Source organism: Trichosurus vulpecula, chromosome 7, assembly GCF_011100635.1.
Source record: "Trichosurus vulpecula isolate mTriVul1 chromosome 7, mTriVul1.pri, whole genome shotgun sequence".
NCBI lineage: Eukaryota > Metazoa > Chordata > Mammalia > Diprotodontia > Phalangeridae > Trichosurus > Trichosurus vulpecula.
The window spans coordinates 41506390-41529045 of NC_050579.1; positions in this window are offsets into that span (position 1 = coordinate 41506390).

The following is a 22656-nucleotide window of genomic DNA, read 5'->3' on the forward strand; positions in this document are numbered from 1 at the left end:
ACTTCTAAATATATCATTGATGATCTTATAACAAAAAACCAGGTGGGTAGAGAAAGTGGAGTATTTGTCCCTTTTCCATTCATACTCAGAAGCAGAAAATGTTACTGTCCGAAGTCCATGCATGTTGCTGGTGCTTGTCTAGGTGACCTGAGAAGGGAGTATATGGACTTGAATTCCTGGCTATCTTCTTACTTCCCTTTTTCTGAGTACAGGTCAGAGACTAACAGTTCTGAGAATGGACTTTCTTTGTAAGCTCTACAGTTCCCAAGATATTGAGAGTTCCTAAGTTCAACAGACCAGCATTGGCTTCCTAGAGGTAGATTTCCTTGGAATTGTGTTTCTTGGAGGAGGAAGAGCAGCAGAGAGCTAGTCTACAGCTAAAAGATCAAAGCCATGAATTTGTGGAGGAGAGGAGGGAGAGAAGCTGGGTGCTTGAACAAGAGATCTGCGTCCTGCCAACCCTGTTATTGCTGGGAGTTGATTGGTAAGTATAGGTCGGAGATGAAAGGGTAGTTTTTTGTTCAGCAGTAACCCCTCACAATGTCATTACCTTCTGAGGGGAGTCTAATGGGCTATTTGAAAGCTTTTGTTTGTGGATTCTTGTAAGTCCTTAGTACCACGTGCATTTTCTGGGAGGTGGAGTAGCAACTTCCATATATCCAATACCCAATGAGTGTCCATACAGATTTTGGGACCCATGTTACCCACTTTGGGGAAACCCTAGACATGAGCTATACCAAAATTTTAATGTGGACATTCAGGAAATAAACCAAATAGAAGAGATGATCGAACCTGGTCGGTGTAGACCTAAAATTCTGGAGGAAGTGGACTGTATGACAAAGTCACATGGGAATAGTAACAACACACACCTCACAGGGCTGGTATAAAAATATAATGAGTTCATGGATGTAAAATGCTTTCCAAACCTTAAAGCATTGTATAAATATGAATTATTATTATTTGGACTACAAGTTCCGTGAAGGGAGATATCTAAACTTCATCTGTGTCCCAGAAAGTGGTACTGTGTTCTGTGATTAATTGGGAGTTAATAATTCTTTTACATTTAATTGTATGGAATTTTCCAGACCTGATAGAAAGGTTTGAAGTATAGTGGTGATGTCTTAGAGGGGCTTTGGAACCAATGGCAGACTCAGGGAGGAACAGCTCTTGAGCAATCTTAATAAAACCTTGCAATTTATTTCCACAGCCGCATAAGGAAACTGAGCAGCCACCTCCACCTCTGAAGATCTTGGGGATGGGCACCGGTTTGTTTTTTTTGGAGGGTGGTATGCTATTTTTAACTTGATTTCCCTGTAATTATTCTTTTGTGTAGATTTGAACGTTGTAGTTTCGAACTCTCTCAGAGAGAGAGCAGGCTGTAGCCATACCAAAATAGTGGGCATTTATTCATAGTAATTTGACTGAATTTGTAGTTATTATTAAGCATTTATCATGGAAAAAGTCACCTTAATAGGGGTTTCCTCAGATCTTCAGAGACCCAAGTTCTCTTCTTTGACTTACAGATGAGGCTCAACAGCATTAAAAGATCTTTCCAAGGTCAGGCAGTGAATGAGTCACCAGGTTTGGGGTGAGGGAGTAACTGGAGGCCCTCGTCATCATTACAGTCATCTTCTTCATCACTAAAATTGTTGACATAGACATCATGCTTTAAAATTTGTAAAACAAAACTTTACACACTATCTCTCTTGATCCTTACAACAACATCATGAGGTAGGTAGTACCAACATCATTTTCCCCATTTTACAGAAGAGGAAAGCGAGGCACAGAGTGATTAATTCACTTGTCCACAATCACAGGCATTGCTTGGTTCACAGGTTGACCTATCATAAAGTCCTAGAATGTCTGAGTCATATGGGATGTCGGAGACCACCTGATCCAGATGAGGAGAAAACTGAGACCAGAGAGAACAATTGAGATGTCCAAGGTCCCACAGGGAATCTGTGGTTGAGCCAGGACTAGGGTCTAGTAGTTTGGGACTACAGAAAGTGCAGGAAGTGGGAGGGGTATTTCTGATGGCTGTATCCTAGAGGAGCAGAGCTCGGAGACAACCTCAGGGATGGGCTAATGGAATGAGACAAGAAAATCTCTCAGACAAAACTGAGTTGGTTAGACTGGTGGGTGGATGGGTGAGTCTGGAAATTGGGACCTTTTGGGGAGTTTACCTGTCATTCTACCTATCTCTATTCATCTACCATTTATCCATATTGATATCGATCTATATCTATCAATTTCTATCTTTATCCATCTATCTGACTGTGAGGAGATGGGGAAAGACTGATTTATTTTTCATCTGCTCTTAGACCCTAGACCAAAATGGGTTTTCCAAATACATTATTAGGTTTCTCAAGACACACGAGAGTATCTTTACTCTATGTACTTCTCAAAAGTTGCTGACCTCCCTGTTTCTCCATTAACTTCCCGGCTCCACTTGGCCCACTACTCCCTCCCCAGCTGCAATGAGTTTCCACCACCCATCTTTATTTTCTTCCATCCTAAGTCTTTGCTAGCCACAGCCCTTCCCACACGCCATCCTCATCCCTATCCACTCCCCAAAGGAGTCCTGGGTACCTACAACCCTGGAAGCTCTCTCAGGGCCTGGCTTGTGCTAACTGGATACCACTTGGCCTGGCCAGATCTCTGCAGCCACAAGCAGCTCCAGATGCCTGCACTGGGGAGAAGGCTTGGCTCATTATCCCTTTGTTATGCCTTTCCCTCTCTCTGCTTCATCCATCAGCCAAGTTGGCTAACAAAGGAGATGTTGAGTAAGTCATAAACTCTGTAGTTCATTGCCATTTAGCTACAGAAGACTGTGGCAAAGATAGCTCCATCTTCTCTCTGTCTCTGTCTCTGTCTGCCTGTGTCTGTGGGTGTGTCTCTATGTCTCTGGCTTTCTGGGGTTCTTTCTCTCTGTGTGTCTCTGTCTCTGTTTCTGTCTCTATGTGTCTATGTCTCTGAATCTTGGTCTCTATGTCTGTCTGTGTCTATCTGTCTGTGTCTGTGTCTGTATCTGTCTGTGTATCTCTCTTTCTTTATCTCTCTCTGTCTCTCTCTGTCTCTCTCTCCCCCATCCCCAACACTCCTTTATTTTGTCTATCTGTCTTTCTCTCCCTGACAGTTTGGCACTCATAATTTTTCTGCTGGTGCTGTGGGGAAGAAGAGGTCACAGAATCATAGAAACAAATAATATTAATGCAGAAAGAGATTCAGCCACCCAATCCAACCTGCTCATTTTAAAATTCAAGCCATAAGGGGAGGGCTGGGGAGTAGAAATGGGGAGGACATGGTTAGGGCTACAGGCCAGCCTGGTGTACAGAAAAGAATACTACATCTAGAATCTACTGTGAAACCCGGGTTCAAATACAAAATCTGATACTCGCTCCTGTAGGCAAGCCACAGGCCTCGGTTTTCTTTTCTGTAACAAGAAGAAATTCACAGGACTCAATGAGTTTGTTTTTGAAGGTACCTAAGAAGCCATCTGAGCAGAGAATGCCCTTCTAAGCTGAAGGGGACCTCAGAGGCCATCTGATCCAACCCCCTCATTTTACAGCTTTGGAAATGGAGAAATTAAGTGACTTGTCTAAGGTCATACAGAAAGTATCAAAAGTGGGATTTGAACTCAAGTTCTCTGACTCCCAATGCCAATGGTCTTTTCCACTATCCTTCTATGTACTGGGAAACAGATGACAAAACATACCTCTCTTGGATCACTAAAAAGGTGGGGAGCTATGGGTACACGATGCTCCCTATGCTGTCCGATGCAATCACTGTTTTTCTTTCTTCTAGGTCTGGGTTCAATTAGGGCAGAGGTTGGAGGAGGATGAGATATTGGGAAAGGAATATGGTGTAAAATACCAGTGGTGTCAATAAAACATTTTCATCAAATAAAATAAGGTAGTTTCAGTAGTGGAGATTTAGATAAAGAGTAGCACTTTAGGACCTAGAGGTTACATGTGGCCTCTTAGGCCACAGGTGACCCACCCCTGGAATCATCTCTAAGGTCCCTCTGAGCCCCAAACACAATGATCCCCAATAAACAACATGCATTTATCAAGCACTTACTATTTGCCAAGCACTGTTCTAGACACTGGGAGTACAGATAAAAAAATTAAAAATGAAATAGTCCCTACTCCCCAGAGACTTACATTCTATCAGGGAAACCATACATGCACGTATAAATATCTATAAAATAAATTGGTGAGAGAGAGGACATTAGTAGCTGGGGAGTCAGGAAAGGACTCATGTAAAAGACATCTGAATTGAGTTTTGAAGGAAAAGAGGGATTCTAAGGGCAGCTAGGGGGCACGGTGGATAGAGCGCTGGGCCTAGAGTCAGTAAGACACATCTTCCTGAGTTCAAATCCTGCCTCGGACACTTCCCAGCTGTGTGACCCTGGGCAAGTCACTTAACCCTGTTTGCCTCAGTTTCCTTATCTGTAAAAATGAGCTGGAAAAGGAAATGGCAAACCACTCCAGTATCTCTGCCAGGAGATCATGAAAGGGTCATGAAGATACAACTGAATAACAATAGAGAGATTCCAGGGTATGGTGAGAGAACAAGCATTTATTTCTTATGTACTTTTATTATATACCAAGTACTATGGTTAAGCACTTTACAAATATTATCTCTTATGATTCCAACATTCAGGGGTGAAAAAGAAGGGCATTCCACATTGGACCCAAGAGTCCTGAGTTTGAATTCTGAGCCCTGAAGGTGAGTCATTGCTTCTCAGGCTGTCTCACTCCTTCCTTCGGTATCTATAAATGGAAGGGACGGGGTGGGGGTGGGGAGAGAATCACAGTGGATAGCCAAGGATGGTATTGCAAGGACCATACCTCTTGAGGACCCTCACAGGACCATATATCTTGAGTTTGAAGGTACTGTAAGAGGCCATCTAGACAGAGAAGGCCTTTCTTGGCTAAAGGCAGCCTCACCTTGTGGGTAAGTAGCTACAAGGAACCTGGCTATGCCCAGCTTGCCACATAGACAGGCTGAGCATATGTTTCTGTGGGCGTAATTCTGGGTATGTGTATAACTCTGTGTATTTATGTGTATATATAACTGTGTAAGAAGCCTTTTGGCATAGTAGATAGAGTGTTGGCCTTAAAATAGGGAAGACTTGGGTTCAAATCTCACCTCCAATATTTATTGGCTCTGTGAACCCGGGCAAATTAATTAACCTTTCAAAGCCACATTTCTGCATCTTTTTAAAAACAAAGCCACTAAATTAGCTGTGTGTCCTTAGGCAAGTGACTTAACCTACACATGCCTCAGTTTCCTCATCTGTAAAGTGAGAGGATAGGACTAGACAGTCTCTGAGGTGCCTTCTTGCTCTGGTTCTATGACTCTAACCCTATAACCCTTCTCTATGCCTCAGTTTCTTCAGAGGATAAACCTTCCCAAATCCTCCGTAATAATGCCTCTGACACCTACATACCTCACAGGGTTATAAGGATCAAATGAGATAGTCTTTATAATATCCTTCACAAAATTTAAAATGCTAGATAAAATAATTTATTGTGTGTGCCTAACCATGTGTGTAAATGTACATAAATAAATAGAGAGGCATGATGGTGCAGTAGAAAGAGACCTGAACTTTGCTGCTGAATTTAGAACAGTGAAACCTGGGTTCGGACTCCATTTCTGACATTGACTCCCTTTGTGACCTTGGGTAAGTGATTTAACCTATCTGGGACTCATTTTCCCCATCTGTAAAGTGAGAGGGTTGGGCTTGATGGCCTCTGAGGTCACTTCCAGATCTATGAGCTAAGATTGCCTGTATGTATATTTTCATAGCTGATGTACGTGCGTAATTACAGGCAATGTGTTGTAATGTATGTGTTGTAATACATACACACAACACATTTATTTGTGGTAATGACTCCACCAGCACTTGGGTGTAAATTAGTTCCCATGTATCTCTCTGAGCATGTCACTGTACATGAATCCTGTTGTGGGGGGGGGGGGTGAATAGTATGAGTGTGGATAGGCTTTGTGTGTCAATGGCTGGGTAAGTATTCAGTCAACAAGCTTTTGTGCCCTACTCAAGTGTGTACCCAGCACTCTACTGGATGCCGTTGAAGAGGTTCGAGAAGAAATAGCCTAAAGAGGTTTTTAAAAAGAAAAAAAGGTAGCAAGAAAATCACAATTTACTTTAAAAAGTACTTGAATAATGGTTGCTTACATCCATATGGTTTACACCATGTTTTCATATCTATTTCTACATTTGATCCTCAGGCTTCTAAGAGCCTTCCTTGGTCTCCAGGGTGTCTCTTGGCTTGAACTCTATAGTATTATCCTATAAACAAATAGTCCTGTGAGATAGGTAATATAAGTATGTATTATACACATTGCCTCCCAGGCCAGCCAGGCAGCTAGAGCCCTGAGCCTGGAGTCATGAAGACCTGAGTTCAAATCTGGTTTCAGACATTTCTGTGAACCTGGGCAAAGTCATTTAATCTTTGTCTGCCTCAGTTTCCTCTCTTGTAAAATAAGGATAATAAAAGCACTTACTTCCCAGGGTTATTATGAGGATCCAGTGAAATAATTGTATTTTCCCACTTAATAGTATTTTATTGTTTCCAATTAGATGAAAAGATAGTTTATAACATTTACTTTTATAAGATTTTGAGTTCTAATTTTTTTCTCCCTCCCTTCCCTCCTCCCTTCCCCACAATGAGATAAAGTAGCCAGGCACAGACTTGGCATATAATAAGCACTCATTCCCTTCCCTCCCTCCCTCTCCCAGGAAAGAAGGGCAGTTTATTTACTGATCAGACAGGGGCTTAGAAGGATCAAAGGAGGCTGGATCATAGGAATATGGATTTAGAGATGGAAGGGATCTCCCCCACCCCTCTTTTTTGGATGAGGTAACTGAAATCCAGAGAGGCTGTCCTTCTGACTTTCCCAAGGTCACACAGCTAGTAAATGATAGAATTGGTATTTGAACACAGGTCCTCTGACTCCAAATAAGGGATATGAGTTTGAATAGGTGGACAGCTCAGGTCATGCAAAGGCAGCCATCAGAGGCTGAGAATAGTGAAGGATGCTGGCCAAAAGGGCCAGTGGCAGCAGGTGGTATCTGGATGGGATCCCTCATTCTAAGATCAAAACAAAGTCAGAAGGATGAGCTGGGAGCAGCTACCTGGACTGCTGGAGGGAAGCAAAGGCACTCCTCCCTCAGCTTATGCCAAGGTGAGTGAGGGGATAGGACCCTCCCATATCTGAAGGTTGCACCTCAGTGAAGTACTAAGTTCCCTTCACTAAGGAAATAAAGCAGGACACACACACACACACACACACACACACACACACACACACACACACACTCTTCCCCGTCCTTCATTTACCTTAATTCAACAACACATCAAGGATACACGCCTCAGAGTGTTTAATTAAGGTAAGATGCGGCTGTCTTTGGGCCTCTGGTACGTGTTTTTCCTTTTCTCCTCAGGGGGCATTCCTGCCCAGGGTCTGTGTAGTCCTACAGCTAGGTGAAGGACAAGGTGTCCAAAGGGAATGACATTGCATAGAATGACTCAGGCTTTTTTGCTTTTATATTTGGCCCACTCTGCCCCCCTCCCTTTCTGGTGTATTATCTTTAATGTTTCAGTCTCCTCTTTGGACTTTCTAGCTTCTTCATTTTTGATGACACAAGGCGTTATCTCTTGCCTCTGATTCTAAATCTATGCCTTTGGGGTTTGGGGGTATTAAAATTGGCCTGGCTTGTGGTTAGTCTTGCAAATTCATCTTAGGCAGAGGAACGAAGGAGGACAGCTTCTTTGAACGGCCCTAGAGATGGCCACTATTCCATAATCTATAGCACAGAAACTTTGCAGAGCGAGGCCCTCATCGGTGCTGCCACAAAGTGTTACTGTATCTAAATAAGTAAGTGTAAGTGTTGTTGTTCAGTCACTCAGTTGTGTCTGACTCTTCATGACTCCATGGACCATACCATCCACAAGGTCTTCTTGGCAAAGATACTGGAATGGTTTGCTATTTCCTTCTCCAGTGAATTATGGCAAACAGAGGTTAAGTGACTTGCACAGCATCACACAGCTAGTATCTGAGGTTGGATTTGAACTCAGGTCTTCCTGACTCTAGGCCCAAGGCTCTATCCACTGAGTCACCTAGCTGCAGGTAAGTGTGTGTGTATACACACGTATATGTATATATGCATGTATGTATGTGTATGTACATGTATATATGTATGTATGCCTATGCTATTTAGTCACAAACAGGTGTGCCTTCGTAGGAAAGCTTCTGGACAGGTACAATGTTCTTGCAGATACACTGATGATTAGAACTCATGACTGACTTTAGAGCCTTTGGCTCAGAACACATGAGGGAGGTAGGGCAGTTCAATTCTGAAATAGCATCAGGGATCCGAGATCCACAAATGATTAACACAATCTGATGGACTCAGTGTCCTAGGAATCAATAGGCTTTGTCTTGTTTTATGCCAGGCCATGGTGTGAGGGTGACACTAGTTCCAACCCTCCCTAAATTAGTTGTAGCTAAATTGTTACATCCACCAACAATGTTGCTTTCTTTTCTTTTCTTTGGAGGCAATCAGGGTTAAGTGACTTGCCCAGGGTCACACAGCTAAACAACATTGCTTTCTAAAAAAAATAAGCTGTCTCTGAGTGATGGTGGATAAATATCCCCATTTTAAAGGTGAAGAAATAGTCTCAGAGAGGTTAATTGACTTGTTAGAAGTCATAAGACTATGAAATGGTGAAGTTGGGATACTGCCCATAAGATTTGTACCCTGGAGGAAAATAGAACCAAATGTGGGAAGCAACAGGACATGGGGGGCCGCCTGGCATACTGGGAAGGACATTGTCTGGAAAGTGAGGTGACTTTGGGCTCTAAAGCAAGCTCTGCCATGATGACCCTGAGGAGTCACTTAACCAGTCTGGGCCTCAGTTTCCTCACCTGCAAACTGAGGTGAAGCTAAGTGGTCTCTGAGGTACCTTCCCAATCTGGATCTACGATCCAATGATGTCTCTGCTTCAGTTTCCTTTGTGCTTCCTCCCCAGCATCCTTATCATGGAATCATAAATTTAGAGCTGGGAGGAGACATAAAGGCTGGAGTCCAACTCCTTCATTTTGGGATGAAGAAATGAGGGCCAGACTGGCTAAGTGACTTGGCCAGGGTTCCTATAGTGAATATATGTTTGAGGCAGGATTTGAATCTAGTTCTTAGGATAGGATAGTAGGATAATAGATTTAAAGATATAAGTAGAGGGGCAATTAGATGGCACAGTAAGTAGAGTACTGGCCCTGAAGTCAGTAGGACCTGAGTTCAAATTTGACCTCAGACACTTGACACATTTACTAGCTGTGTGACCTTGGGCAAGTCACTCAACCCCAACTGCCCTGCCCCCCTCCAAAAAATAAAGATATAAGGAATCTTAGTGACCATTAATTCCAACTCCTCCATTTTATAAGTAAGATGAAGGCACATAGAGGATAAGTAATTTCCTCACAAAGGGTCACACAACTAGGAAACCTATGAGGCAGGATTTGAACCCAGGTGTTCCTTACTTCAGGCTCAGTTCCTTACCCACTGTACCGGGTTCCATGCTGACTTGAGGAGGAGGATGGATGGAGGGGTAAATTGAAGTTCCCTGTCTCAATCACAACTTAGCCTCTCAACTAAGACTATCCTATTTGGAGGTTAAGTGACTTGACCACAGTCATACATTGAGTAAGTATTTGAGGCAGAATTAGAACCCAGGTCTTAGCATCCTCGAATCATAGATTTTTAGAAGCTAGTGAATTTAACTTCCTCCTTTAACCAATAAAAATTTGAGGTCTTTCTAGATCAAAAGTTCAACTCTTTCCCTACTGTGCCTTATCTTCAAAGTTTTGTTATGAAGAATCTGATGGGAGGATGAATGGGAGAGGACTCCATTGGATATTTGCCTTCCTGATTCCTTTCCCAGTCTGAAGCCCATAGGTAGAAGCTATTCTGGGCTTCAGGCTCTGAGACAGTATCCATCCATGCCCACAGCTCCAAAGGCTGCCAGGTAGGAAACCAGGACCTTTCTTGTTACATGCTCCATCACCACCCAGGGACATGTGGAAAATGAGCAGCCTAATCACCGGGCTGGTATAAGGAGGCCCGAAGTGAGAACCACCCAGCAATCCCCACTCCAGTGTCTATAAAAACTCATTAAGCCCCAAACAAAATTAAAGTAGCAGAAAGGAGATATCTGCAGTAAAGTTAATTAATAAGACATCAATGTGGCCATTTTTATTGGGCTAATCGTTAATGAAATTCTCTGTGACTCTGCCCACCCTGAGCTCCACCCCATGTCACTAGTCTGCCCCATCCCTTTGTAGGCCCCTCTCTGTCCAGGGACCACGGCAAGGAGTGTTCCCAGGCACTCCTTCCTCACTAGATTCCTCCAGCTCATACTGAAACCTATTCACATCTTTAAGCACAAATAGATGTATTTTACCTGCTTCTCCGAAAGGAGGATGAAGCCAGGTCAGGTATGAGCATAGGAAGTCCCCAGTAGACAATGCTCTTGGGAATGAGAAGTGTAATTTATTTCCCTCACAGGAAATAGAGAAACACACATTTGAGACTGTAGCTGATGATTCCAGCTTTCTGTAGATGGAGCTTTGCTTTTGGAGGCCTTTGGGTCCAGTTATAGGGTCCTGAGGCCAAATCTCTGATTCTGCCAGATCAGTGCTGAACACTATTAGTACTCAAGAGGCCTCAATGGCTCCTCATTGCCTTCAGAATAAAACACAAACAACTCTGTCTGGCATTCAAAGCCCTTCACATTCTGACTTTAAACTCTATTCCCAGTCTTCTACTCCCTATAACATACATTCAAAGCCCTTCATAACCCAGCAGCCTCCTCCCTTTCTAGTCTTCTTACACCTTCCTCCCTGTCATATACTCTTTGATCCAGAGACACTGGCCTTCTGGCTGTTCCACAAACAGGACTCTTCATCTCTTGGCTCTGGACATTTTTTCCAGCTGTCCTCCATAGCTAGAATGCTCTCCCTCCTCTGACTACTGACTTCCCCGGCTTCCTTTGCATTCCAATTAAAATCTCATCTTTTATTGAAAGCCATCTTAATTCCATTGCTTTCCCTCATTAAATCATTTCCTAATTATCCTGTATATAGTTTGTTTACTTTGTATATATTTGTTTTCATGTTGTCTCCTTCATTAGATTGTAAGCTTCTAGAGGGTAGGGTCTGTCTTTTTTTTTGGCAGAGCAATTGGGGTTAAGTGACTTGCCCAAGGTCACACAGCTAGTAATAGGGTCTGTCTTTTGCCTCTTTTTGTATCCTTAGTGCTTAGCACAGTGCCTGACGGGTAGTATCCAGATGGCTCAGGAGGAGAGAGTGAGGCTGGTGACTTTGCACAGCCCTATCTCACTTAAATCCAATTCATTTGCAAGTCATGACATCACCTTTCTGATGTTATGATCGTCTTCGAGAAGGAGGGACAAACAACAATATGTGGTAGACATTAAATGTTTATTGATTGGCTGATTGACATGTTCTGTTGCAACTTGCTTCTTTCTGTCTTTTCAAGTCTACCATTCTCTCAGAGCCATGAAGACCTAAATTCCATTCTCCCTCTGACACATACTGGCCACATGACCCTGGGCAAGTCACTTAAGTTCTTAATGCTCTAGGGAACTCTCTAAAACTTTTGGTTGCAAAGAAAGTGCTAACCTGCCTTGGTAGAGTAAGTTTTCTCCGGAAGTTCCCTATGCCAGTGAAATCACAGATCCAGTACCTCCCTAATCCTGTCTCTAAAACAGGGATATCAATTCTGTTAGTTATTTCACGGGTTCTGATGAAAAGTGCTTTGTTGGCCTTACTGTATAAATGACAGTGTTTGTTATTTCAAAAGACATTGTTTGCACACCTTTTCCCCATTGTCTAGAGAGGAAAACTGAGACTTCAAGGGGTGTGGAGAAAGAAGAGGCTTCAAGTTCCACAATGATCCTGTGAGAAAGCAGAGAATTCAGGATAAGAACCCAGATTAGCTTGGAGTTGGATGGAAATGTCAGCTCCTGTCATTTATAAGCAATATGCACCTAGAAGATTAATTTAAAGTAAACTTCAGTTTTCTAACCTGTAAAATGGAGATAATAAACACAATAACTTGCAAGCACTGGCTGTTGCTTGGAAAATACTTTTTAAAATTTTAAATTCTTATTTTTATTGTTTTCACACTAACTTCATTTCCAAATATATCTCTCCCCCCTGCCCTCCCCAGACAACTTACAACAAAGAAATTTTTAAAATGGGAAAAAAAAATGGTCAAGCAAATCTAACCAACACAGCAATGAAGTCTAACAGTATATGCAACAATACACACCAACAGTCTCCCTGAATTCTACAAAGAGTTGCTGTTGTTCAGTCATCTCTTGACTCTCCATGGCCACATCTGAGGTTTTCTTGGCAAAGATACTGGAGTGCTTTGCCATTTCCTTCTCCAGTTCATTTTACAGAGGAGGAAACTGAGACAAACAGGGTTAAGTGACTTGCCCAGGGTCACACTGCTAGTAAGTGTCTGAGGCCAAATTTGAACTCAATAAGATGAATTTCCTTGATTCCAAGCCCAGGGCTCTATCCACTGTGACACCTAGCTGCCCTTAGAAAGAGAAGAGATAGGTGCATTTAGATAAGTATTTTAACCTAAACTATAATGTGTGTGTGTGTATGTATGTATGTATGTATGTATGTATGTATAGCCTGAGCATGAAAATCAGACAAATGTGAGCTATTAATAGTATTATTCTCTTAGGGAAGTTGGGAGGCAAAAAAATAATTCCCCACATCTGTAAAAAAAAGTGAATGTTGAAAACACCTGGGAAAAGATTATTTGATATCATCTGAGAGGCATTCAGTACCTCATACTGCCCATGAAAAGAAAGGCCAGAAAGTAGATGGCCTTTCTCTTTATTGACCCTGACCCCAGGATCTTTTAAGTCAGAAAGACAAGAAGATTGACAGCCAGCATTTCCCACAGGCCTCTCCTCCCCTATTCCTTAGACTGTATAGACACTCCTTTTCATTCTCCTTTTGGAGGCTGATTAGTGGCTGCTATCACTATCACATCATTAATAAGCCCTTGGGTGACATTAATTGCCATGAGATACTAGGAGCCTAATAAAAATAATCTTCTTTGAAGGCTCTAGCACCTTCCATTCCCAGAGAAAGGAATTTCTGCCAACTCTCTGTGCTGAGGGCGCACTCTCTACTCTCCAGACAGATGTGTGAGGTAGGAGAGGGGGTGGGGAAGTGCTCTCCCTCTCTCTCTCTCTCTCTCTCTCTCTCTCTCTCTCTCTCTCTCTCTCTCTCTCTCTCTCTCTCTCTCTCTCTCTTCCAGGCCCAGGGCCCAGTAGAAGAGGATGCAGAGGTAGCAGCAGCAAGCAGCATGAGGGGCTTCTGATGAAAACAACCAAATTGCACTTTTCACAGCATAAATGGTGTAACCTTTTCTGAATCTAACTTGAGGCTAGTGGAGAGGACTGAAATGGAGAAAGCCTTGAGTTGTGACTGCTTTGATTTCATGCCCTGCTCCATGGTTTCATTCAAGATACAGTGGGGAAGATATAATATGGAAAGATATAAAAAAGGTGACCCTCCCTGCCCCCCACCCCATTCACTGTTCCCCCCTCCCCCAGCAGGCTTATTCTGGAGGCTCTTGGGGGTGGGAGGAGGGCACGGAGAACAAGAAGGTACACTTTGGAAAATAACGGGAGTTCAGCTGGGTTCCCCTTTAACAGCCGAGGAAGCAACCTGTAGACAGATATGCCTTTTTCTCCCTTACCCCCAAGCCCCTCCCTATAGGTAGGTCCGTCTGGGCCCCGGAACGCCAGCGATAGTCCTAAGCAAGACATAGGTTCCTGCCGAGCCCGCTTTCCCTTTCCTGCCAGGTGCCAAATCCAACCCCTGTTCCTGTGGGTGCGTCTCCGCGAGCTACCAAGTAGCCGCAGCTTTGCTCGTCCCTGCTCCCTTCGATTCCCGCTCCCCTTTGGGAGGGGGCTGGGAAGCCCAAGATGATGTGCCCAGCTCTTGACGGTCCCCATGCGCCCCACCCCCCGCCCCGTGCGGTGCAAACCCTCTGCTCCCGGGACGGAGGGGGTGAGAGGGGGAGAGAGCGCAGAGGCCGCCCAGCGTGTCTCGAAGAGAAAAAAAGGCTGCAAATTCCAGCGGTGCGGCTCGCTCTCTGACTCCCTCCCGCACCGGGCGGGGCGCGTGCATCCTTTACCCGGCGCCTGCATTCTCTCGCCCGCCCGGGAGAGGAGAAGCCGCCACCTGTCAGCCCCATTCAAGCCCGAGTGCTAACCTACCTAGGGAAAGGGGGGAAGGGTGGGAAGGGAACTCGAACTCGGACCGGGATTCAGTCTCCAGAAGGAGCCCGAGAGGCACTGGAGCTCTAGCCCTGCGCGGTGTGTGTGTGTGTGTGTGTGTGTGTGTGTGTGTGTGTGTGCGTGTGTGTTGGGGGGGGGGAGTAAGGATGGGGGCGGCGCGCGCCTCCAGGCTGGGAATGCGGAATGGACACGTGGAGGGGGGAGGAAAGGAGAGAGAGAAGGCTGGGGTCTCCAGCGGGCGCGAGCTCGGGGCGGCGCGCTCCTTGGCCACGTGATCGGGGGAAATCTGGGAGGGCAGAGGAGTGGAGGTGGGGAGCGCGCTACGCTGCTGCCGCCGCTGCCGCGGATGCTGTTGCTGCTGCTGCTGCCGCCGCCGCCGCTGCCGCTGCTGCTCCGGGTGGTGCTGAAGCCCAGCCTGGGAGGAGGGCTCGAGTGAGTGCGTGTGTCTCTCTCCAGTCTTTTACGGCGGAGCAGCAGCCGGTGAGAACGCGGAGGAGGAAGAGGCTGCTCTGTGCAACTGTGCCCCCCGCCATCCCTTTCGCTGATTCTTCTCTCCGCCCCCCTCCGCTCCCGGGGGAGAACCCCCCCCCCCGGCACCTCCTCTCCTCTTTGCAATGTATGCACCAACTGCTGCCTTCTCGGCCCCGGGCAGGGGGAGTGCAGGATGCTCCAGCCACTGACGCGGCTCTCTCGACTCCCAACCTGCATCCAGCCGGGCTTGGCACCGTGGTCCTCTCTCGGAAATTTACTCAGAGCAGATCTGGAGTGACTGACAGCCTCACAGTTGGCTGCGCCCGGAGGGAGAGTCTGCAAAGAGGGATTGTGTCGGTGTCTAGGGGTGGAGGAAAGTGGGGGGGAGGGGGGAGTAAGGCAAGGCAGGGTCGGAGGTGGGAGAGTGGGGTCTTTATTGGAGGGAAGGAAACACCTGAGACATCTCTAGAAAAGTTCAAGATTTGTGCATTTTCCCGAGAAAGCATTTTTCTCTTCTCAAGGAAAAAAAAATAAGCGCGGCCCACTTATCTCTCCCTTAAGGGGACGTGACATCGACGAGGAAGTAGGGGTGGGCAACTGGAAGCACTCTCCAGTTCGGTGACAGCCCCCCCCCCCCATTCTGCAACGCCTAAAACCAGGGACGTTAGAGTCTGTGCCTTGGAAAATAAGGACCCAGACCCAAACAGAGGGGTTCGTCTCTTCTTCCACTTTCTCTATTCTTGGGTACCATCTCCATGGCAGATTCCGTCCCAGCCGCACCGGACTCGATTCAGCAGCCAGAGCCCTGCCGCTGTCGGGGGAGGTGGCGCTAAAACCGGACTGCACGGAGCCAGCCGGAGCCCTGGCGGATGCTCTGGGGAGAGCTGGAGCTGGGAGGAGGCGGCGGCGAAGGAGGAGGAGGAGGTGGTGGAGGAGGAGGAGAGAGAGAGAGAGCGCGCGAGGAAAACAAGGAGAAGAAAGTCTGCCCCCTTGCCTAAGTGCATTCCGCCCGGGCGCTCCAGAGAGTGTGGGGGTGGGGTGGGAGTCGCCTCAGCGTCGCCTGCGTGAGCTTTTGCACCAAACTTTTCATTCTCCGGATGGATTAAAGTTGCCTGGATTTCTTTTTAATATCAATATCGCTTTTCATTCGTGTGCACCCGACGTAGGATTTTCTGCTGGGGCTGCAGGTCGACGAAATTCAGAACAACCGAAATCTTCGAAATTGTTCCTTGAATTGGAAATGGGCGTCCTCGACCGATTTAGGATTTAATCGCGGCCAGGAGAGGAGCTCGGAGAAGGGGCGGGGAGGGTGGACCTAGCCCTCGCATCTCTGGAGTCCGAGGCCGCAGGTCCCTCTCCAAGATTGCACGCGCTGCTCTGCTCTCCCCATCTTCCGAGAACCTGCTGGGGCTCCCTCGAAGGGGAAGGTGGGTGCAAGTGCTCTCCCGCCCAATCCTGGATCCACCTCCCCCGGGCCCTAGGTGGGGAGAGGGATCCCAGCCCCCAGGGCGCCCCGATGCTGTCTATAGCTAGAGCCCGGTTGGCCCTCTAAGGAGGTGGGGACTGCGAGAAGCTTGAGTCCCGGACCCCCCCTCCCCCTCCCCACAGACATAAAGTGGCCCCCGATTGGTCCCTGTGCCCCCCTCCGCCTCCCCCACCCCGCCTCACACACGCAGAGGTGACAGTTCGGCGCTCTGCTCGCTAGAGGTTGGGTTTGACCGGTCCCTAGCACTACGTCCCCTCCAGCCCTAGCCCCGGGCGAAGTAATCAATCTCCGGCCCCCCTCCCTCCAGCTTCCCGGCCTCTGCCATGGCCCCCGGGATGCCGGGCCGCGGCCCCGCCGCCCTCCTCTGCTGCTGCCTCTCCACGCTGCTCGCCCACGGTAAGTATCGCGGCGCGGACACGCGGGGAGGAGACACGGCGGGAGCCGCTGTAGATTGTGCGGGCGGGGGGGTGGGGAGGGAGGCTAAGAGTGAGGGGAGTCTCCCCCTGGGACACGTAGTCTTCCCCCAGCCCACTCTGCATCGCCGCCCGCTGGTAATGGGGCTGCTCCCGCGCCTCTGCCCACCCCGGCTTGGCGCCGTGGCCCGTGGAGGGTTGGGGATGCTAGAGGGGTGGGGAGGGGCAAAGAACCTGAGCTCCCTGGCGGGGCGCCCTCCGACTCCCCGGGAAGGAAGGGACTTCCCTTTGCCCCCATCCGGCCCGGGCCGTTCGCTGAGAAGGGGAAGGGCATGGGGGGGGGGGGTGGATCTCAATCAAGCCCCCAGGGGCATAGCTTTCTGTCTGGAGCTGGGATCTGAACCGGGAGGATCCTATTCTCCAGCAGGGTCGTGTCTTTCCCCTCAGCAGCGGAGCCCGAGAGGCAGCAAAGCTGAGACTGGGACTGAGGTTGGGCAAGGGATGGGCTGCTCGTTTAGGGCTGGGAGAGTAGTAGTGGCGGTGTGTGGATCTGGATGCCTGTAGCTGGATCGCCTCTTCCTGCAGTCCTCTGGAAGGGAGGGAAAGGGGGAAATATGCCCAGCGGAGCAGCAGGCTGCATGCACGCCAGCTATCCTGAGCTGCATTCAAATCGCTGTTTTAGCCTGGACTAGGCGGGGGCGCGTGCTGAAGGACTGGGCAGTGTCCCGGTGGGGGCAGAGGCCCGGGGTTCGGAGGTGGAGAGCGGGCCTGGGGCTGAGGTTTCCTTCAAGCTCCTGAGCTCTCTCCGGTAGTGTAATCTGTTGCGTCTTCTCTGCCCCCTCCCCCAGCCAGACAGTATGCTTCCATCGCTAATGGGGGGCTTTGGCATTGGAACAGCGTGGGGGAGGGAGAAGAGTGAGAGAAGTGTGTTTCTCTGGAATCTCAGGGTGCGCCTTGGGTGGGGGCTCATACTAAGATTCCGATGTCTCTGCCTTCCTCCACCACAGACACTCAAGGCAACAACCTTCTTGGTAAGGGTGGAGCCCTAAGGTTCCTCTTTCCTTTGGTAGTCTTAAGCTCCACTGTTGCTTAGGGCTTCTGGGGCCAAGGGAAGGGAATTTACTGGGAGGTCTGAAACTGGAAGGAGAAAAGCTTCACCAACCAGACCTTGGGTATGTGGTTCACCATCCCCAACCAACCTTCCCCCCCCCCACCCCCGGCAAATTATCACTGTCCCCAGGTTGAGAGCGTATGTCTTCGAGGAGAGGAATCCATAAGAGAACAGCCAGCCCAGCAAGGTGGTAGAGTAGGGAGACCTTCTATTTCCCTCTTCCAGGGCATGAAGAGACAGTTTGGTATTATGCTGGATCCAGAGATAATCAGTCCAGTCCCTTTGTACCCAGAACCCTGTGTTGCCTTGCCCCTGCAGTCTCCTAGTAATTTGACCCATGCCCCAAGGCTCCTTAGAATTGTTCAAGGCTTCCAGGTCGGATGTCTCTCCTCCTTTCTCTCCCGGAAAAAAAAGGTGAGAGGAAAAGAGAATTACTAAACCACTAGGAGACACAGAACTACCTAGGACTGAAGAGAGGAAGAGAGAGGATAGATAAAATTTCCAGGAGAAAGGATAAATTATCTTGGAGGGTAAGTAGAAGACTTTTTTTTAAATGACCAGTGCAAAATGGCCTTACGGGCCAAGCAGATAGGTTGAGTTGGGTTTCCATACTCTCCAGAAGCATCCTAGGCCCCTTTGGACGGCAGATCCGTGGGTAAGGTAGGAAAATGGGCACTAGGCAAGCCAGGAAGGGGTTTGTTATTACCCCCACTGCCTGAAAATGACCTCAGTTCCTTGTCTGGAGTATGTTATTCAGCAGAGGGAGCTGAAAATGAAAATTCAGAGCCCTGGTCTCTCCTGGGTCTCCCTGGAAGGAGGAAGAATGGGTGTGGGGAGGATGCATGTGTGTCTATAGCCAGACTGGGAGGTTTAGGTCAGCTTTCTGTCTTGGACATCAGTTTCTAATGCCTTTCCCTAACAGAGTCTGGAGATTGAAAGGATGAGAAAGGGGAAAGCTGGGCAACAGCAATTTCGGAGAGGAAACAGTTGCCTCTTGGTTTAGACTAGAGGATCTATTTAAAGGAGGAGTGGGGAAAATCCCTAGAGAAACAAAGCAGGCATTCCCTCCATTCCTGGGAATGCCTAGGCCCTTTCCTCAGCTTATTCCCTCTTGTTCTCAGGTCAGTCTCCTTCTCATGCTAAGCCTAGGTCTCCCTATCCAAAGTAGGGCTACATCTTAACATCAGAGCATTTAGTGCTTAAAATTTCTCCATCCAGAAAAGGCCAGAAGCACCCATACTCTTATTCCCCTCTACCACCTCCCAGACTTCAGGACCAAAGCATTGGGCTCCTTCCTTCATCCCTACTAGAGCACAGGATCATAGCTATAGACCCAGAAGGAACCTTAGAGGCCAACAGCTTGCTCTGTTTCCTTAGGAGCTCTTTATTGGTCCTTCCTGACCTGGCCAGAGATTGAAGAGGTAAGGACCTATCAATCAGAAAGCAGGATGGATGGATTGGATTCTAGTTGGGTTTGAAAAGAGATGGAGTAAAGGAATGTGTGTAAGCCTGCAGTCTTTCACGTAAGACCAAGCCTGAGGCCTTGGAAAGGGGGTGGTGGTATATAATTTGTCTGCTAACAGAGCCTGACTGGGGGTCAAGAAGCCTGAGTTCCATTTCTGACTTGGGTGCTAACTTGTAGGGTGACCTTGGCCTGATGGATGTCCTCTCTCTCTGCCTCCACTTCTCTGTGCATAAGGGGAAATGGGAATGCCTCTTGCTATCCCTCCTTTCTGTCCCAAACCCCTATGAGACTACTGCATGCAGATCCAGTGTATGAAAACAGCACCTGTACATTATTCTGTATGGTTGGTGGTAGTGGTAGTATGTGTACTGCAGGGAGGGGGTGACCCAGGAGAACACAGCCAGTGATCAAAGGATCATGGATCGATTTACCTTAAAGATCACTCATCTAGTGATTTTACAGATGAGGACACTGAGGCCCAGAGGCTTACCTAAGGTCATGCAGGTAGTAAGTCCTCTGACTGCACCCCATCCAACATTTTTCATTGTATCACCCTTGGTTAGCCCTTGGGTTCATAGTGGTGGGGAAGAGGTATATAATCAGTGTGAGAGGGGTCTTGCTTCCTCTTGTTTTGGTGTTCACCCTGGCCTCTGATGTCTCCATGAAAAATAACCTATTGAAGTGGTCATAAGGAGGGTAACAAGAAGCATCACACCTTTGGCCAAAGGTGCCTGTTTGATACATTGGAGGGCCTTCACCAAGCATTAGATCCCCCTGATTCACATAAGCAGTCTATGGGGTGGGAGAGGAGAGAAAATATGGTAAAGAGAGGAAGGACAAAGTTCAAGGACCTCGCAACAGTTGTTCCTTCTCTTTCCAGCATCAGCCAAAGTGGATTACTGACCATTCACAGAACCAGATGTTGCACCTCCTACCTCCATTCATTTGCCTCTCACAAGCACCATTTCTCATGCATGAAATGCATTCCATCATTCATATGTAGCTCTGTTTTTCAAAATCTTAGCCTTCCTTCAAGTCCTGCCTCAAGTATCCCTGGAAGTCTTTCCTGAGCCCCCCCCCCCCGTTTCCAGTACTTTCTTTCTCCTCAATCTTCTTTGTATTCTACCTGTCTGTATACATGTTGCATTCTCCCTATAGAATATAAGCTCATTGAGATCAGAGAATGTTTGATTTTTTTCCTCTTGGTATCCTCAGTGTTTTGCTTTGGAATTGAATTCTAGTCTCTGCTTAAACCCCAGGCCAAGCCCTCAGTAGATGTAAGAAACATAACATTAAATCTATAGATTTCTATGTGAAGTATGTAACTTTATGGCCTTGTGTGCATATTTTTCACTAGATCTATGATTTCAGTGGTATAGGGAACTCTCAGTGAAGAATTTCTGTGATCCAGGTAGATCTCTCTGCTTGTTCTCTGCAAATCACAGTCTTACGGAGTTTCTTAGAGGCATTAAAAGGTCAAGTGACTCCTCTAGGATCACCCAGCCAGAGCATCTGCCAGAGGGGAGACTAGAATCTGGGTCTTCCTGACTTGGAGGAGTGTTCTACACACTGTGTGATCCCACCTCTCTTTGGATGGATACGCTTGATAGCGTATGCCATGACCCATGCCACTTTGTGACCTGGTGGCCTCCAGTATGAGAGGAGAAAGAATGCCCTCTCTCACCTTGCCTCTGTCTGGCCAATCTCTGATTTCTCCTTCTAATTGCCTTACACCTTCCATGCTGAGTTCTTTGGTCTATGGACTGGGCTGGAGAGGGAGAAGGAAGGAGCCTTTACCCCAGGTTGCTGAACAGTTACTTCTCTACCTGGATCCCAACCCCATGCCCATTTCTCCTTCCTCTGTGTCTGGGAGAAGATCTCCGTGGAGCAGCCTAGTTAATGTTTAAGACCAGTAGGTGGAGATGTGCTATAAACTTGCTGACAAAAAATCAGGTTTATTTGAAGCCATTCTGAGTATAGATTGGTATGTGGCTGCTGATGGAGGCAGCTTAGAGCTGGGAGAGGCTAGAGGTAGTAGGAACTCCTTTGCAATGCCTATTTCCCAGCACCCTCCTTCCAAATCTGAGAAGAACCATCCTCTATAAGAGATAACATTCTGCCTAGAGTTCACAGACACAGGTCAGCAGGTTGAAGGTTTTTGTGTATATATACTGCTAGAGAAACTGAGGCCCAGAGGGATCAATGACAAATCATTGGGCACCTAGGCTCCCAAACTCTAAAATGGAGCCCAGGAACATTCCTTTCAAAAGCTTTGTTTCCCCCCAAGGCACTTCTTGGGGGTCCCCTTTGGCCTCAGCTATCATCTTACCTTTCCGTTGGAGATCTCAGGGATATCTAAGCATCACATAGCACTTTAAGGTCTTCAAAGAGCCTTACATATATTTCTCAGTTGGTCCTTACAACATATAGATGGTAGTATTATCTCCATTTTACAGATGAGGAATCGAGGTTGTGATTGGCCCAGAGGTACCCATCTAGCAAATATTTAGGCAAGGTTTGAAGCCAGGTATTCATGACTCCAAGGTCAACACCCTTTTCATGATGCCACCAAGCTGTCAGTCTGTTATTTCATGAGCAAGTCCGACCTCTCCTGTTTATCCTGCCTTCCTCCACTCCCATACTCCTAAAAGAGTAGCAGGAGATAATTCCTGGCTTTTTACCATCTCTCATTAATTCAATAAATACTTCTTGAGCTCATATTATGGGGTAGAGGTTAGGGGAGATACAGAGTTGTACCAGACACAATCCCCACTTTCATGGAGATTATGGCTGAGCATCCACGAGTAACTAAAACACAGGCTGTATGTGAGAGCAAAGAGAGGTAGCTGGAGACAAGAGGGCCAGGGTTCAAGTCTAGCCTCTGACAAACCTAGCTTGTGTGACCCCAGAGCAAGCCACTTACCCTCTCAATGGCCCAGGCAAGACTCAGCTCACTCCTGAGTACCCAGAGGCAGCTTAGTGGTACAGTGGATAGAGGGCTGAGCCTGGTGTCTGGAAGACCTGAATTCAAATCCAGCACCAAAAATACTAGCTTTTGTGACCTTGGGCAAGTTACTTAACCTCAGTTTCCACAGCTATAAGATGGGGATAATAATACCACCTATCTTGCAAGGTTGTCGTGAGGATCAAATGAGGGAATATTTATGAAGTGCTTAGCATGGTTCCTGGCAAATAGTAGGTACTATATAAATGTTTGTTCCCTTCTCCCTTCCTTAAGTTGGCAACATCACAGGTGTGAAGGAGGATGATAAATTTCAAGAAATAGGGGAAAGTTTCAGGGATCCAGAGGACTCTACACATGGATCTGC